This window comes from Myotis yumanensis, unplaced genomic scaffold (assembly GCF_028538775.1).
Source record: "Myotis yumanensis isolate MYYU_CA2020_CCGP unplaced genomic scaffold, mMyoYum1.0.hap1 SCAF_2, whole genome shotgun sequence".
Classification (NCBI taxonomy): Eukaryota; Metazoa; Chordata; class Mammalia; order Chiroptera; family Vespertilionidae; genus Myotis; species Myotis yumanensis.
In genome coordinates, this window is record NW_027223753.1 from 157540108 (window position 1) to 157559303 (window position 19196).

The 19196-nt window shown below is 42.3% G+C and overlaps 1 protein-coding gene and 1 non-coding gene across 6 annotated transcripts in view; one reads left to right on the forward strand and one right to left on the reverse strand.

Moving 5' to 3' along the window:
- Window positions 1-19196, reverse strand: part of GSK3B (glycogen synthase kinase 3 beta) — a 189089-nt gene that overhangs the window by 104134 nt on the left and 65759 nt on the right. The gene's annotated exons all lie outside the window — the stretch shown is intronic.
- LOC139004522 (U6 spliceosomal RNA) lies at window positions 7551-7657 on the forward strand. The gene has a single exon (XR_011470402.1). It is a non-coding gene; the product is annotated as a U6 spliceosomal RNA (small nuclear RNA).

The window sequence follows — 19196 nt, forward strand, 5'->3', positions numbered from 1 at the left end:
GGATCCCTCCCGTCTCCGTCGCCTCAGATCCCTCCCTTCTCCAACAACTTGGCACCCTCCTGTCTCCGCCTCCTCGCTCCATCCCATCTCGGCCGCCTCGCTCCGTCCTGTGTCCGCTGCCTCAGCTCCGCTTCCATCTCCGCTGCCTCAGCTCTGTTCCCTTCTCTGCCGCTTCGCTCCCTTCTGCAGTGCTTGGCCTCCTTCTACACTGTCTTCAGTCTTCGCTTTGTGCCTGTGTATGCAAATTAACCGCCATCTTTGTTGGGTTAATTTGCATATCGCCGATTGGCTGGTGGGCATAGCGGACGGACAGTCAATTTGCATGTTTCTCTTTTATTAGTGTAGATAGATGACAGAAATCTATGAAATGGGAAGGAGAAACTGGGAATACTCGGTCATAAGGTATGTGCAAAAAGTAGTATGGTTTTAGTTGAAAGTGGACTTCAAAAAGTTATAAATATGGCCCAGGCAGCCTGGCTCAATGGTTGACTCTCAACCTATAAAGCAGGGGCTCATGGTTCGATTCCAGGTCTGGACACAAGCCCTGGTTGCAGGCTCAATCCCCAGTGGGGGACGTGCAGGAAGCAGCCAATCAATGATTCTTTCTCATCATTGATGGTTCTCTCTCTCCCTCCCTCCTCCAACTTTTCTGAAATCAATAAAAAATTTATTTTTAAAAAAGTTATGTGTATTTGTAGATTCAAGTGTAACCACTAAAAAAAAAGTTTTTAAAAAGAAGTATAATAGATATGCCAAGAGAGAAGAAAAAAATAGAATCATATAAAATGTTCAATTAAAAACAGAGAAGGCAGAAAAAGACAAAAGAAAAACAAAGAACAAGAGTAATGAATAGAAACAATCACAAATATGGTAAAAATATTATCCAATTATATCAATGACCTCTTTAAACATCAACAGCCTAAATAAGCCACATAAGAGACCGAGTGAGTCAGTGGATTAAAAAAAGTAAACTTATATAATACTAGAGGCCCAGTGCATGATTAAATGGTGCGGGGAGGGTCCTTAGCCCTAGTCTCCTGCGATCAGGGCCATCTTCTGCCCGTTCACCAGACCCCAGGCCGAATGCCACCTCTGCCGCCAGGCTGTCAGGCCGTTGGGATCACCAGCTCATTCCTGGCTACTCTGGGGCTCAGGCCTGTGGGAAAGCAGGCGCCAGAGACTTCACCTCCATGTGCGTACGCTGATTGGGCCGCTGATGGAACGTGCTGCCTGCTCGGACTGCTCATGTGGATGCCGCTGCTGCCACTGCCACTGCCATTGCCACTTCCACTGCCGCTGGAGCTTGAAGCGCTGATGGAGGCTGCAGGGCACGCACGCGAACTACCCGCCCTGGCATGAGCGGCCCCGAGCAGGCAGCGCATTCCATCAGAGGCCAGCCTGGCATATGCGCATGGAGGTGAAGTTGCCAGTGCCTACTTACCCACATGCCTGAGCCCCTGATCAGCTGGGGATGAGCTAGTGATCCCAATGGCCGGACAGACAGCCCGGTCGTCTGCCACCACAAACCCTGATTCCCCTGTTCACCATCGTTGATCCATTGGAGCCTGCGGGCCAGGGGGAGGGGCCAAGAGGTCAGCAGTTCAGCCCAACAGCGGGGGGGGGGTGGGGGGACGAGAAGAGGTCAATGCCACCTCATGGCGAGCGGTTGTTTGGTCATTCTGGTCATTAGGAACACTCGCTTTTTATATATATAGACTAGAGGCCCGGTGCACAAAAATTTGTTCACTCGGGAGGGTACCTCAGCCCGGCCTATGCCCTCTCGCAGTCTGGGACCCCCTCAGGGAATGACCACCTGCAGGCTTAGGCCCACTCCCTGGGGGACTGGGCCTAAGCTGGCAGTCAGACATCCCTCTGGCAGCCCGGGAGCACTCGGGGATGTCCACTTGCCAGCGGGGAGCAGGCCTAAGCTGCAGTTGGACATCCTTAGGGCTGCTGAGGAGGCGGGAGAGGCTCCCACCACCACCACTGTACTGGCAGCCGTCAGCCTGGCTTGTGGCTGAGTAGAACTAGCCCTGTGGGAGCACATTGATCACCAGGGGCAGCTCCTGCATTGAGCGTCTGCCCCCTGGTGGTCAGTGTGTGTCATAGTGACCAGTCATTCCCAGTTATTCTGCTGTTAGGGTCAATTTGCATATTACCCTTTTGTTATATAGGATAGAAGCCTGGTGCATGGGTGGGGGCCGGCTGATTTGCCCTGAAGGGTGTCCCGGATCAGGGTAGGGGTCCCTGCTGGGGTGCCTGGCCAGCCTGGGTAAGGGGCTGATGGCTGTTTTCAGGCTGGCTACAGCCCCTTCGGGGGGGGAGGGGTCACCCTGGGGTGCCTGGCCAGCCTGGGTGAGGGGCTGAGGGCTGTTTTCAGGTTGGCCACACCCCTTCAGGGTGGGAGCGTCCTGCTAGGGTGCCTGACCAGTCTGGGTGAGGGGCTGATGGTTGTTTGCATGTTGGCCAAGGGCCCCAGTCGGAACCCTGACCCCATGAGGGTGTGGCCATCCTAGGTGAGGGGCTGATGGCTGTTTGCAGGCTGGCCACACCCCCTTCAGGGTGCGGTTCCCCCCTGGTGTGCCTGGCCAGCCTGGGTGAGGGCTGTTTGCAGGCTGGTCACAGCCCCTTCAGGGTGGGGGTTCCCCCTGGGGTGCCTGGCCAGCCTGGGTGAGGGGCTGATGGCTATTTGCAGGCTGGCCACAGTCCCTTCAGGGTGGGGGTCCCCACTGGGGTGCCTGGCCAGCCTGGGTGAGGGGTTGATGGCTGTTTGCAGGCTGGCCACAGCCCCCAGCCACCCAAGCTCTCAGTGGAGGCTGGCTCGAAGCAGGTATCTGGGATTTATTTATCTTCTATAATTGAAACTTTGTTGCCTTTTGCGGGGGCCACAGCCAGCTAGAGCAGGCGGTAAGCGTGGCTTCCTCCATCACCGGGGCAACCAAGCCTCCTGCTTGCTCCAGCTCCGTGGCTGCCGGCTGCCATCTTGGTTGGGTTAATTTGCATACAGTCGCGCTGATTGGCTGGTGGGCATGGATTGGGTGTAGCAAAGTTACAGTCAATTAGCATCTTTGTCTTTTATTAGTGTAGATGTCAGTTACATCTCAAGTACAAAAACTAAAAATATTTATTAAAAAAAGTTGATAAAACCCCAACTATACAGAGGAGGACAAAAGTATGCTTGTATAAAAAAAAGTCATTCAGGTTATGATTATTACAACAGCTTGACTAACTCAAAAGAATGCCATTACACTGTAAACCTACCTTGCCCACTTCCTATATAATAAAAGGGTAATATGCAAATTGACCCTAACAGCAGAATGACTGGGAATGACTAGTCACTATGACACACACTGACCACCAGGGGGCAGACGCACAATGCAGGAGCTGCCCCCTGGTGATCAGTGTGCTCCCACAGGGGGAGCTCTGCTCAGCCACAAGTCAGGCTGATGGCTGCCCGCACAGTGGTGGTGGCGGTAGCCTCTCCCGCCTCCTTAGCAGTGCTAAGTATGTCCGACTGCAGCTTAGGTCTGCTCCCTGCTGTCAAGTGGACATCCCCCGAGGGCTCCCGGGCTGCCAGAGGGATGTCTGACTGCCAGCTTAGGCACGATCCCCTGGGGAGCGGGCCTAAGCCAGCAGGTGGACATCCCCCGAGCGGTCTCAGACTGCAAGAGGACACAGGCTGGGCTGAGGGAACCCCCGAGTGCACAAATTTTTGTGCACCGGGCCTCTAGTTTGTATATAATCTACAAGAAACTCACTTTAAATTCAAAGCCACAGATATATTTAAAGTAAAGGGATAGAACACAACAAGAAAATTATAGACCAACATCCTTAATAGATACTGATGCAAAAAACTCTCAAGGAAATACTAGCAAACCAAACTGAAGAACACATTGAAAGGATTATACACCACGACCAAATTTTATAACAACAATGTAAGAATTTATACCTGAAATGCAAAGATAGTTCTACATGCAAATCAATCAATATAATGTACCACATTAGCAATATGAAGAACAAAAACCACACGATCATCTTAACTGATACAAAAAAAGCATTTAATAAAATTCAATACTCTTTCATGGTAAGAGTGCTCAACAAACTAGGAACAAAATGAAACTGCCACAATATAAAAGTTATATATGTTTTACCAACATATTCATTGTCAAAACACTAAAAGCTTTCTAAGATCAGGAATAAGGTAAAGATGCTCGCCTACTCTTGCCACTACTACTCAACAACATAGTACTTGAAATCCTAGCCAGAGCAATTAGACAAGAAAAATAAATAATAAAGGTATCCAAATTGGAAAACAATTAGTAAAACTATCTCTGTTCACAGATGAGATGATCTTATATGTAGAAAACACTAAATCATTTTTTAGAGCCTTTTAGAACTAAAATTATTTCAGCAAAGTTTCAGGATGAAAAATGAACACTTAAAAATTATTTGTATTCTATGCATTCACAATGGCCAATCAAAAAGAAAGCAATCTCATTTACTATAGAAGCAAAAAGAATAAAATACTTAGGGAAAAACCTAGCCAAGGCAGTAAAAGGACTAGCACACTGGAAAGATAACCAATGCTCATAGATTAGAAGACTTATTATCATTAAAATGTCCATACTACCCAAAGCCATCTACAGATTCAATGTAATCCCTCTCAAAATCCAAATGGCATTTTTTTTGCAGTAACAGAAAAATAAAATTCTAAAATTTATATAGGATTTCAAAAAGCTTCAAATAGCCGAGAGAGAGAGAGAGAGGAATTTTCAGTAAGAAAAATATCTAAAATAAATAATCTAAGTTTCTATCTTAGAAAACTGAAAAAGAACAAATTAGATCTAAAGTAATAATAAAATAAATAATAAAATTGGAGATGAAATTGAAAACAGAAAATAGTAAAAAAAAAACGAAAAAAAACCCCCAGCAAAATAAAAAGCTAGTTCTTTGATAAGATCAATAAAACTGATAAACCTCTAGCCAGTTTAACCGAGAGAAGACACAAATTACTAATAATCAAAGAGAGAACATCATCACAAATCTCATAGACATTAATAGATTAATAAAAGATTATTACAAAGAATTCTGTACCCATAAATCTGACAATCTAGATTAAATGGACAAATTCCTTGAAAGGCACAATTTACCAGAACACACACAAGGAGAAACAGATGATCTGAATAGGTTTCTATTAAAATTTTTTAATTAATTATTAATCGTCTTCCAAAACAGAAAGCACCACACACAATTGAGTTCACTGGTGAATTCCACCAAACATTTAAGAAAGAAATGGTATTAATTCCCTAGTCTTTTCTAGAAGACAGAAGCACAGGAAATATCCCAAGTCACTCTATGAGGCCAGCATTACCCTAATACCAACACCAGATAATGAATGACATTTCAAAAAGAAAACCTACAGACCAATATCTCTTGTGAACATAGATGCAATAATCCTTAACAAAATATTAAATAATTAAATCCAGCAATGTATAAAAACAATTATACACCACAACCAAATGGGATTCATTCCAGGTATGCAAGACTGGCTCAACATTCAAAATCAATTAATATAATCCATCACATCAAGTGACTAAAGAATAAAAAATTATCTGATCATATCAATAGATATAGAAACAGTATTTGACAAAATTCAACATCGACTCATGATAAAAAAGACTCTTAGCCAACTAGGAATAGAGGACTATATCCTCAACATGATAAAGGAAATCTACAGTTAACATTATACTTAATGGGGATAAACTAGATATTTTCCTGCTAAGAACAGGAACAAGACGAGAAAATCTTTTCTCACCATTCCTATTCAACACTGTATTGGAGGTGAAGAGGATGGGGAGGGGGAGGGGAAGAGGGAGGGGAAGGGGAAAGGGAGGAATACAGATTTGGAGAAAAGAAATAAAACTATCTTTGTTCACAGATGACATAATTGTCTGTAAAAATACTCAAGGAATCAACACACACACAAAAAAAACCCTTCTGAAACAATTATAGCAAGGTTGCAGAATACAAGATTAAGGTACAAAAGTCAAATGCTTTCTTATACACCAGCAATTGACAACTAGAATTTGAAATTAAAAACAATACAATTACACAATTTATACTAGCATCCCTCAAAATAAAATACTTAGGTATAAATCAAACAAAATATGTACAAGATTTACATGAGGGAAACTATAAAACTCTGAGGAAAGAAATCAAAGATCTAAAAAAAAACAATCACATATTTCATATACAGGGACATGGAGACTCAATACTCTTAAGATGCCAGTTCTTCGTAACCTGATCTATAGATCCAACACATTTGAAATCCCAGCAAGTTATTTTATGAATATAAAATAGTCAACACAATACTGAAGAACAGTCAAAGGAGTGACATTAACTGACTTTAAGACATACTTATAGTATGGAGTTTCAAAAAATTAAAAATGGAACTCCCATTTGACCCAGTAATCCCACTTCTAAGAATATATCCCAAGAAAGCAGAAACACCGATCAGAAAGAATATATGCACCCCTATGTTCATAGCAGCACAATTTACAATAGCTAAGATTTAGAAACAGCCTAAGTGCCCATCAGCAGATGAGTGGATTAAAAAACTGTGGTACATCTACACACTGGAATACTACACTGCTGTGAAAAAGAAAGAACTCTTACCATTTGCAACAGGATGGATGGACCTGGAAAGCATTATGCTAAGCAAAATAAACCAGTTAGAGAAAGATAAATATTACAAGATCTCATTCATTTGTGGAATATAATGAACAACATAAACTGATGAATAAAAATTGATCAAGAGACAGAGAAGCATCAAACAGACCATCAAATCTCAGAGGGAAGGCAGGGGAGGATGTGTGTGTGGAGGGGTAGAGAGATGGATAAGAGATCAACCAAAGGACGAGTATGCAAGCATATAGCCTAATCAATGGACATAGACAGTAGGGGGATGAGGGTATGTGCTGGGGGATGAGAGCAGCCAGGGAGAGGTCAATGGGGGGAAAAGGAGACATGTGTAATACTTTAAACAATAAAGAAATTAAATTGATTTAAAAAAGAGAGAGAGAGAGAGAGAGGTTCACTTATAAACTACAATAAAAGATGATATGCCCTGACCAGTGGTTCAGTGGTTAGAGCATCGGCCAGAACACCCAAGGGTCACAGGTTCGATTCCAGGTCAAAGGCACATACCTGGGTTGCAGGTTTGATCCTCCGCCCTGGTTGGGTTCATATGGGAGGCAACTGATCAATGTGTTTCTTTCACCTCTCTCTCTCTCTCCTCCCCTTACCCTCCCCTTCTGCTCTCTCTAAAAAAAAATAGAAAGAAATCAATGAAAAAAAAATATCCTTGGGAAAGGATTAACAAAAAGAAGAAAAATAAGATGATACAATGATACTGAAGAAAAACCAAACAAATAGATCACTGAAACAGAAAAGAAAGTCCAGAAATAGCCACCAAATATAACCAACAATTTTCACAAAGGAACAAAGACAGTGCAATGGAAAAAGGATGATCTTTTCAACAAATAGTGCTAGTGCTTATTTCGGCAGCACATCTACTAAAATTGAAATGATACAGAGAAGATTACCATGGCCCCTGCACAAGGATGACATGAAAATTTGTGAAGTATTCCATATTAAAAAATAAACAAACAAACAAACGAACAAACAAACAGTGCTTGAACAACTGGAGAGCCACAGCAAAGAAATGAATCTAGGCACATCAAAAATTAACCCCAAATGGATCACAGACCTATATGTAAAAAGCAAAACTATAAGACAGCAAGAAGATAACAGTAGAAAATCTAGGTGTTCTTGGGTTTGGCGATGACTTTTCAAGATGCAACACCAAAAGCAAAATCCATAAAAGAAAAATGGATAAGTAGGACTTTTCATTAACAGTTAAAACTTCTGCTCCTTTACACTAATGAAAAGACAAGTCACAGAATGGGAGAAAAATATGAAACATACATCTGATAGAGTACCATTATCCAAAATATACACAGAATTCTTAAAACTCATCAGTAAGAAACCCACCATTAAAAATGGTCAAAAGGATGGAAAAGATATCTACCCAAAGAAGATATACAGATGACAAATAAGCATATAAAAAGATGCTCAAAATCATCTATCATCAGAAAATTACAAATTAAGACAATGAGATACTACTACACTCCTTTTAGAATGGCTGAAATCCAAAACGCTGACAATACCAAAGGCTGATGAGGATGAGGTTAATTTGTAGAGTCTTTAGGGGTTTCTATATATAATATGTCATCTGCAAATAGTGGCAATTTTAACTCTTCCTTTACAATCTGGATGCCTTTTATTACTTTTTCTTGCCTAATTGCCTTGGCTGCCTTACATTAAGTTTTATTTCTCTTTCTCTCAAGCCATTCTAACCACTGAAAGCCAGAATGACATCATTCAGGACCACAAATACAATGGCTCCGTTTCTTTTCCACTCTGGAACGACAGAGGCAATTAAATTATACGTAATTCTAAGAGTAAAATCAACAGAACCCTTCCACACCAACCTCTGTACAAGTTTCTAAAAAAATTTTACCATTCTACAAAGGTACTTGGGAAAATAGCATAACATAGCCTGAATCCTCAAGAAGCTTGGTATGGCAATTATGAAAATGTACTTCGCAGGTCTCTCACTACAAGGAACATCATTGACCAATGGTGCCAGCTGTGAACTCTCAAAGCTATTCTGTTATTGGGGGCAAGCCACGATTCCCATGGGCTGTTCCTAGTCATGGACTGAGCATGACAGACATATTTAACGGTCTCCTTTCCCAGGAGACTATGGATTCCTTTGACAGTTAAACCTTGGGTTGAGAATTCCCCTTTGGTTTTGCTGTAGCTTTCTTAGAACTTCACTGCAGTGTAAGGCTCTTCTTATCCAACCTGCCTTTGTCCTCCCCTGTAGCGTCTGCTTGATAACAAGTTTTCATGATCCAAACAAAGCTCCATATAGCATGACTAAAGATTACTATTTCTTTTAAGTTGTCTGTCATTTTTATTAGGAAATAGATTTTCCATAAAAGACTTAAAACAGCTATACAAAAAGAAATAACTAGGTGCTTAAAAATAGGGTTGCCATATTTAAGAGAAATAAAACAGAAAAAAATCTGAAGTGAATAGCAGTTTGTAGTAATTCAGATGCCTAAAACTTAGTTATAAGAAGTTTTAAAATTTAGAAAATGTTCTCATATACATTGCTTCATTTGACACATGCAACATGGAGAAAAAAGGGAGCAGAATAATACTTATTGAGTTCTTTTATGTACCATAAACATTGGTCTGGGGCCGTGGTCGGCAAATTACGGCTCGCAAGCCACATGTGGCTCTTTGACCCCTTGAGTGTGGCTCTTCCTAAGACTTAGGAGTACCCTAATTAAGTTAATAACAATGTACCTACGTATATAGTTTAAGTTTAAAAAATTTGGCTCTCAAAAGAAATTTCAATCATTGTACTGTTGATATTTGGCTCTGTTGACTAATGAGTTTGCCGACCACTGGGACTCTGGGGCATTGCTATAGTTGCAGCATCTCCCTTTTACAGGTGATGATACTGAGGCTCATAAAGTTACTAGAAACGCTCAAGCATGCAAAACTAATAACACCGGACAAAGGTCTTCTTTCTCCTATGCTGTCTTCAGAATACCACTCAAAAAATAATCCTATCCCTAAGGATCCAAATCAGATGTTATCTCACCTAACTCTTCAAATGTTATATATTAAAAGTAGAGCTAGGGCACATGCACGTGGTTGCAGGCTCCATTCCCAGTAGGGGGCATGAAGGAGGCAGCCCATCAATGATTCTCTCTCATCATTGATGTTTCTCTCTATCTCTCTGTCTCCTTCTCCCTTCCTCTCTGAAATCAATAAAAATATATTAATTTTAAAAAATGTAGAGCTCTATTCACTCTCCATTCATAACGGAACAGTGACACTTCACATCTCCACCCCCCACATCCCAACCACACAAGTGAAACCAAGGAGGAGACCTGAAACCTATGACTTAATTCAAAGGAGAAGTGAAATTAATAGTTAATGATCACTAATTAATTAAAAATACAACTTACTGATCTTCAAATTGGAAAAGCCAGCCTCAACAACCAGTGGTTTTTGGGATTGATTAACCTTCTCCCTGCTCTAATATCAAAGGTCTCCTACTAAGATACCTAACTGGATGGACATCAACCCTACACCACCATAATACATGTCCTATCAGAAGCACTTCCAAATTGGCTAAGTGAAGAAGTTTAATTTTACTTTAAGTAATCTGTCACAGTATGATGGCTCACCGGAGGTAGGGGAGGGGGGGTGGGGGTGGGAGGTGAAGCATTCAAATTGTAAGTAAAACCCTAATGATATTAAGCTTGTCACAGATATTCCTTCAAAAAATACACGCAGCTCAGTGTCTTAGATATAAAGCTTACATGACTACTGATGTAGGGATAATTATTCTTGGTTTTCCTTTTATCTCTTACTAGAGGCCTGGTGCACAAAAATTTGTGCACTCAGGGGGTGGAGGTCCCTCAGCCCGGCCTGTGCCCTCTCACAGTCTGGGACACCTCGGGGGATCACCATCTGCTGTCCGAGGCCTGCTCCCCAGGGGATTGGGCCTAAGCTGGCAATCAGACATCCCTCTGACAGCCCGGCAGCCCTCGGGGGATGCCCACTTGCCAGCAGGGAGCAGACCTAAGCTTCAGCCATCCTTAGTGCTGCTGAGGAGGCAGGAGAGGCTCCCACCACAACCGCTGCACTGGCAGCCGTCAGCCTGGCTTGTGGCTGAGCAGAACTCCTCCATGTGGGAGCTCACTGACCACCAGAGGGCAGCTCCTGCATTGAGAGTCTGCCCCCTGGTGGTTAGTGTGTGTCATAGTGACCAGTCATTCCCATTCATTCTACTGTTAGGGTCAGTTTGCATATTACCCTTTTACTATATAGGATAGAGGCCTGGTGCTTGGGTGGGGGCGGGCTGGTTTGCCCTGAATGGTGTCCAGTATCAGGGTGGGGGTCCTGCTTGGGTGCCTGGCCAGCCTGATTTAGGGACTGATGGCTGTTTTCATGCTGCCTGCACCCCCTTCAGGGTGGGGGTACCCACTGGGGTGCCTGGCCAGCCTGGATGAGGGGCTGATGGCTGTTTTCAGGCTGCCTGCACCCTCTTCAGGGTGGAGGTCCCCACTGGAGTGCCTGGCCAGCCTGGATGAGGGGCTGATGGCTGTTTTCAGGCTGCCCACACCCCCTTAAGGGTGGGGGTCCCCACTGGGGTGCCTGGCCAGCCTGGATGAGGGATTGATGGCTCTTTTCAGGCTGCCCGCACCCCCTTTAGAGTGGGGGTCCCCACTGGGGTGCCTGGCCAGTCTGGGTGAGGGGTTGAGGGCTGTTTTCAGACGGGCCAAGCCTGCAACTGAAGGTCCCAGTCTCCCCTTTTTTTCTCCTTTTTAATTCTGGGATTAATTTACCTTCTGTAATTGAAACTTTGTTGCAGCTCCAGCTCCAAGGCCGGCAGGCTGAAAGCAGGTACCAGGGGATTGTTTAGCTTCTATAATTGCAACATTGTTACTTAGACTGGAGCTCAGAGCCGGGCTGCGGCAGGCGGGGAACCTTGGCTTCCTCCATCGCCGGGGCAACCAAGCCTCATGTTCGCTTCATCTGCCTGGCTGACGGCCGCCATCTTGGATGGCAGTTAATTTGCATATCACCCTGATGAGCCAATGGGAAGCATAGCAGAGGTATGGTTAATTATCATGTTTGTCTATTATTAGATAGGACTAGAGGCCCGGTGCACAAAAGTTTGTGCACTCGGGTTGGGGGGGTGTCCCTCAGCCCGATCTGTGCCCTCTCACAGTCTGGGACCCATCAGGGGACGACCACCTGCTGGCTTAGGCCTGCTCCCCGGGGGAACGGCCTAAGATGGCAATCAGACATCCCTCTGGCAGCCCGGCAGCCCTCGGGGGATGTCCACTTGCCAGTGGGGAGCAGGCCTACACTGCAGTCAGACAACCTTAGCACTGCTGAGGAGGCAGAAGAGGCTCCCACCACCACCGCTGTACTGGCAGCCAACAGCCTGGCTTGTGGCTGAGCAGAGCTCCTCCCATGTGAGAGCGCCCTGGCCACCAGAGGGCAGCTCCTGCATTGAGCGTCTGGCCCCTGGTGGTCAGTGTGTGTCATAGTAACCAGTCATTCCCAGTCGCTCTGCTGTTAGGGTCAGTTTGCATATTACCCTTTTATTACATAGGATAGAGGCCTGGTGCACGGGTGGGGGCCGGCTGGTTTGCCCTGAAGGGTGTCCCGGATCAGGGTGGGGGTCCCATTGGGGTGCCTGGCCAGCCTGGATGAGGGGATGATGGCTGTTTGCAGTTGGTCACACCCCTTCAGGGTGGGGGTCCCCACTGGGGTGCCTGGCCAGTCTGGGTGAGGGGCTGAGGGCCGTTTTCAGGCTGGCGGGTGACTGAAGCTCCCAACCTCTCCTTTTTTTCTATTTTTTAAAATTAAATCTTTATTATTCAGATTATTACATTGGTTCCTCTTTTTTCCCACCATAACTCCCCTCCACCCAGTTCCCATCCCACCCTCTGCCCTCACTCCCCACCCACTGTCCTCATCCATAGGTGCATGATTATTGTCCAATCTCTTCCCGCACCCCCCACACCCCTTCCCCCCCCAAAATAGTCAGTCCATTCCCTTTCTATGTCCCTGATTCTATTATAATCACCAGTTCATACTGTTCATCAGATTATTTATTCACTTGATTTTTAGATTCACTTGTTGATAGATGTGTATTTGTTGTTCATAATTTGTATTTTTACCTTCTTCTTCTTCTTCCTCTTCTTAAAGGATACCTTTCAGCATTTCATATAATACTGGTTTGGTGGTAACGAACTCCTTTAGCTTTTTCTTATCTGTGAAGCTCTTTATCTGACCTTCACTTCTGAATGATAGCTTTGCTGGATAAAGTAATCTTGGTTGTAGGTTCTTGCTGTTCATCACTTTGAATATTTCTTGCCACTCTCTTCTGGCCTGCAAAGTTTCTGTTGAGAAATCAGCTGACAGTCGTATGGGTACTCTCTTGTAGGTAACTGACTTTCTTTCTCTTGCTGCTTTTAAGTTTCTCTCTTTGTCTTTTGCCCTTGGCATTTTAATTATGATGTGTCTTGGTGTGGTCCTCTTTGGATTCCTTTTGTTTGGGGTTCTATGCGCTTCCTGGACTTGGAAGTCCATTTCTTTCACCAGGTAGGGGAAGTTTTCTGTCATTATTTCTTCAAATAGGTTTTCAATATCTTGCTCTCTCTCTTCTTCTGGGACCCCTATAATTTGGATGTTGGAGAGCTTGAAGCTGTCCCAGAGGCTCCTTACACTATCTTTGTATTTTTGGATTCTTTTTTCATTTTGCTTTTCTGGTTGGTTGTTTTTTGCTTCTTCGTATTTCAAATCTTTGACTTGATTCTTGCGATCCTCTGGTCTGCTGTTGGGAATCTGTATAATATTCTTTATTTCAGTCAGTGTATGCTTAATTTATAGTTGGTCCTTTATCAGAACATCGAGGGTCTCACTAGATTTCTTGAGGATCTCACTACATTTATCGGCGGTTTCTAGAAAATTCTTGAAAAACCTAAAAAGTGTGGTTTTGAACTCTATATAAAGTAGTTTGCTTTCCTCCATTTCTGTCATTTGTGACCTGTTTCTTTGTCTTGGCATTTTTTATGCTTCGCTGTGTTGACAGAGTGGCTTTCTGTGCTAAGTGTCCCAATTACCTGAGATAGACACTCTTGGTGCACCCCCTTGTGGGCTTTGTGCACAGTCTTGTTGTAGTTAAGCCTTGATTGTTGTAGGTAAAACTGGGAGGATTTGACCTCCAGGCCAACTGGCTGTGAGAATCACCTGTGTCTACGGTGGGAGAACTTCTGTGCTGGAGACACCCTTATGGGGCAAGACTTGCTTCAGTGGGGCTTTGGTGCTCACTGAGTCTGCCCCCTGAGTGTGTCCCTTATAGATCCGAGGAGTTATAATTGGAAAGTCCCAGTCTGACCACTGGGTACACTGGTTCTTGGATCTAAGGAGGTGCTCATCTAGTCTCTGCCTACAGCTACCCAGCAGAAGCCAGCTGTAAAGTAATGCAAGTTGCCCTGGGGCCTTGGGGCAGCTGCAGTTTGTTAAGTTATTTTCAGATTACAAAGGGCAGGGCCTTTCACATGCAAAAGCCTCCATGCATGGCTTGGGTGGGGCGGGTCCCAGGGAATCAACAGGGCAGGCGGAGCGAGCAGTATGGCTGCCCTCAGTCTTGCAGAGGCCCTGGCTATTGCTGCGAGTGCCTCCGAGAGAAAACTGCCCTCGAGGTCCGACCGATGCCAGACAGTCCCGTTTCTCTCGTATGAGTCTGGGTCCCCAGAGACTCGCCCGGAACTGGAGCTCAGAGCCTGAGACTCCCTCCCGATTGAAAAAGGCAATCGTGTCCTCGGCCGCCAGCCCTCTCCCCATGCACCTCCGCACCTTTGTATTTTACTTTGGCACCGCACTTCCTCTGAGTCTCGGTATGCTTTTCTCTTTCCTTCTAGTTGTAGAAATTCCACTCAGCCAGCCTTCCTGTGGTTCTGGATGATGTCCGTTATGTGTTTTAATTGTATTTTTGAAGTGGTTGTGCGAGGCAGCAATCTCCGATGTTTACCTATGCCGCCATCCTGGTTTCCCCCTCCTTTTTTTTTTATTCTGGGATTTATTTACCTTCTCTGGCTGTCACTGGAACTGAGAGCCTGCTTTAGCTCTGAGGCTTGGCTCCAGCTCTGAGACCTCGGCTGCTGAAAACAGGTATCTGGGTTTGTTTGGGTTCTATAATTGAAACTCTACTGCAGCTCCAGCTCTGAGGCCCGGCTGGCTGAAAGCAGGTTTCTGGGGTTTGTTTAGCTTCTATAATTGCAACATTGTTTCTTAGAGTGCAGCTCAGAGGCCATCAGCAGCAGGCGGGGAACGTTAGCTTCCTCCATCACTGGAGCAAGCAAGCCTCCTGCTCACTTCATCTGCCTGGCTGCCAGCCACCATCTTGGTTGGCAGTTAATTTGCATATCACCCTGATTAGCCAATGGGAAGGGCAGCGAAGTTAAGGTTAATTACCATGCTTCCCCATTATTAGATAGGATTATTCTCTCTCTTCTTATTTCACCAAAACAAACTGCCTCTCATTGACTCTAGCAAGTTCAGCAGGTTGTCTTATGTAATTGAGCAAGGAGAAGACTCCATTCCAAACTTTTTTAGAAATACGTATTATTTCATGAAATCCTAGCCAACAGGTATGTAAATCAAAGATGTAAACCTACAAAATTTTAAGAGGTCAAAAAACTCTTACTTTTTATGGTAATCAAGAGAAATAAATTGATCACTATATTAAAAAATCTTCTTTTTAAATAGTTAACATTAGCAAGGAGAACTAAGAATACTTTAATTCCACAAAGGAAAGATGATACAATGGAAATAATTGAGCTTGGTGTAAGGCAGTGTGCCACTTTTTAGCATGTTGGAGAAAAAAAAACACACAAAAAAGAAACAATAGCAACTATACAATAGCAACAAAAGCCATAAAATTCTTAGAAATAAAGTTAACAAAAAATGTCAAAAGCTTGTATAAATAAAACTCCTGAGAGACACAAAAGTTAACTTGAACAAATGGAAAAGATAACGTCTTATTCCTGGATAATTAAATATCACAAATAGATTAGTTCTTACTAATTTATAAAGTTAATGAAATTCCAATTTAGAATATCAACAACCTTTGTTTTGGAATTAGCCAAAAGGATACCAAAGTTCATACAAAAAAATAAACATTCAAGAATAGCTAGAAAAACACGAAAAAGAAAAGCTACATTGGTGAATTAGCCCTACCAAAGAAACAAACAAAAACATTTTAAAGCACTGTAATTAAAACAGTGTGGTACTGACATAGCAGTATGCAAATGACCTACTGGAACAGAATGGAAAGTCCAGAAATAGACCAGTACATGTGGAAATTTAGCATATAATAACAATGGCATCTTAAATCAGTGCAACAAAGATATACCTTTTAATAAACTGTACTAAGACAACTGGTTAATGATATAGAAAGAATAAAAATTAGATCAATAACTCATACCATACATAGGAATAAACCCCATACAAAGGAATAAACTTCAAATGAATCAGAAATCTAAATATAAAAAGTGAAATCTTACCAAGTACTAGAAAAAAATAAGAGTGAACTTCTCTTTACCTGAGGAAAAGGCTTTTTTCTATAAGGAAAGACTTTATAGTGAAAAAGCTTTCTAACCATAACTTAAAATCCGGACATGATAAGAGAACAATAAGTCTGACTACATGGTGGGGAGGGGTGAATTTTACATGGCAAAATATAGACTATATAAAGTAAAAATACTACCCTTTACACAGATAAAGACTAAATCCATAATAAACTCTCAGAGTTAAGACAAAAAGACCAAAATCCATTTTAAAAATGGGCCCCCCCAAAAAAGACAATTCACACACAAATAATAAAATGAACAGTTAACAGATGAAAAGATGGTAAAGTACATCCACAATAAGATTGTAAATTAGCCGAAACCGGTTTGGCTCAGTGGATAGAGCATCGGCCTGTGGACTGAAAGGTCCCAGGTTCGATTCCGGTCAAGGGCATGTACCTTGGTTGCGGGCACATCCCCAGTAGATGTGCAGGAGGCAGCTGATGGATGTTTCTCTCTCATCGATGTTTCTAACTCTCTATCTCTCTCCCTTCCTCTCTGTAAAAAAATCAATAAAATATATATATATAAAAAAAGATTGTAAATTAAACTACTACCTACCAGGCTGGCAAAGTTTGAAAAGTAAAGCAATGCATGTTGTCAAAGCTGTGGGGAAATAGGCACTCATATTATTGCAGTGAATGCAAATTGGTATAACCCTTATGGAGAGGAATTTAGCAATATCCAACAAAACTGCATATGTGTTTATATTTTGATGAAGCAGTCCTACTTTCTCTTAATCTACACTGAAGATATACATCTAATTTAAAAAGGACATATGTAAAAGGTTTTTCATAACAGCACTCTTAGAGATTTACAAAATACTAAAAAGAAATTAAATATCCACACATGGAAGAATGGTTGAATCAATGCTACAATGCTATGCAGCTATAAAAAGGATATGCAATGATTCCCAGGAACCATAGCTAAGAGAAAAACCAAAATACAAAAGAGTATCTCTAATGTATTCCCTACCTTTCATGTAAGAAAGAAACCAAGAAAATTATTCTTAACTGCTCATTTGTGCAAAAGAAACCCAGAAAAAATAAACTAAAACATAATGAGATTGGCCATCTACAGGGAGTGAGCACAAACAAGACAGAGAGAATACGAGGGAAAAATACTTGTATGTTTCTGGCTTTTGGAACCAGGTTAGTGTTTCAGATTTTTTTTAAAAAATAAAAAAGAATGGGGATAAAGTTCTAAGAATGGATAGATACATACAGAAACAGATGAACCAAACTGTATTTCAAATAAATAATATAACTATGCTAGAGGAAAAAATTAACATTAAAAAAAAAAGACAGAACCAACTCAAATATTTCTGAACAGAATATATGGGTTTGACACAGCGATGATAAAACGTAATAAAGCACTCTGGAGTCAGACTGCTTGGATTTAAATACTTGGCCATTTATTCATGTGCTAAGTGTGACCCTGGACAAGTTAATTTATCATTTCTTTGTGCACAGTTTGCCTAATCCAAATAATAACCAATCTCATAATACTAATGTTATGTCTCAAATAAAACCACGCACGTAAAAACGTTAGATCATTGTGCATATAAAAAGTACTTGGTATTTGCTATCATCAACTACTAATCCAAAGAAAACATTGAATATGTGGGCACCCAAGAGACACACATAATAAAAATGGAGTCCTTGTCATGAAAAAAAAAAAAAATTGGAAATTTTCTAGTGTTCAAGGAATTTAGAATAGCAAAATCCATATGGCTGGCTGGAATCATCTGAGAAATTTCATAAAGGAAGAATCTGACATGGGTCTTAGACTTAGATGGAAGAATGGGAGTGATATGGAAAGATAATGGGAATCTGAATAAAAGCAGAGAGGTCATAAAGACCAATATAGGTCAAGGGCCGTGACACAGAAAAGTTGGAAAGCTGAGTATTTGAAGATTAGGCAAGACTATGGAAGCTCCTAAATGTATAATTGAACTGGGCAGGTTTTATTTTCTAGACTATGAGGAACTATAGGAGATTTGTATATAGGAGAAACAACATGACCAAACTGAACTGTGGGATTATTTTAGTGTTGATATATAGAAGGGATCAGAAGGAAGAGATCAGAAGTAGAGTCTTATGAGTGGTTCAGCCAAACCATGACAAGGGCCTGACAAGAATGGTAGTGATGAGGAAAGGAAAGAAGGGATAAATCAACAAGGCAGTGAGGGGGATAAAAAAAAGAAATCAAGTTTGATAATAATTGCATATGAGGTATGAGAGAATAGGTTTTAGAGAATAGAAGAGTCTGAATGACAAGATAAATGATAATGCCATTAGAAGGAAAAAGGAATTCAAACCAACCGAAATGATTTCTATTGGGTCTTAAAAGTTACGTCAGGGTTGTATAAGAAGCCTTGACAATTTGAGATAACAGCACAACATTGAGATACCAAGAACCAGTGGGCATTTGGCAACATGGGAGTAGTGATTCGGAGAGAGAGAACTAATGACAAAATCTGTAGATTTGTTTCCTAAGAAACTAAAACCACCTTAGAATGTTCAAGACATTCTAAAGCAAGACACTAAAATGTGTGCTACTTCAGAGCAGTAATCACCTCACTTTTTTTACATCCCTTAATGTTTAGCATAGTTCCTAGCACACGGGAGACTCTCAGTAGAATGTTGCAGAGGTGGGAGGAGTAGAGAAAGGTATAGAACTGCATGTCTTACTAATGGCAGAACCTTGACTATAGCCCAGGTCTCCTGACTCTCCACTATACCATAACATAGAGATGGCCTCCAAACATCCATTCATAGGATCCCCTAAAGAAATGGTGTAAGAAATGACAATAAAATGAACTGTGGGGATTGCTGGTTTCTAGGGACAAAGAGAGACATAAGAAAATAGTAAAGAAAGATCAAAGTTATTGTGGGGTGT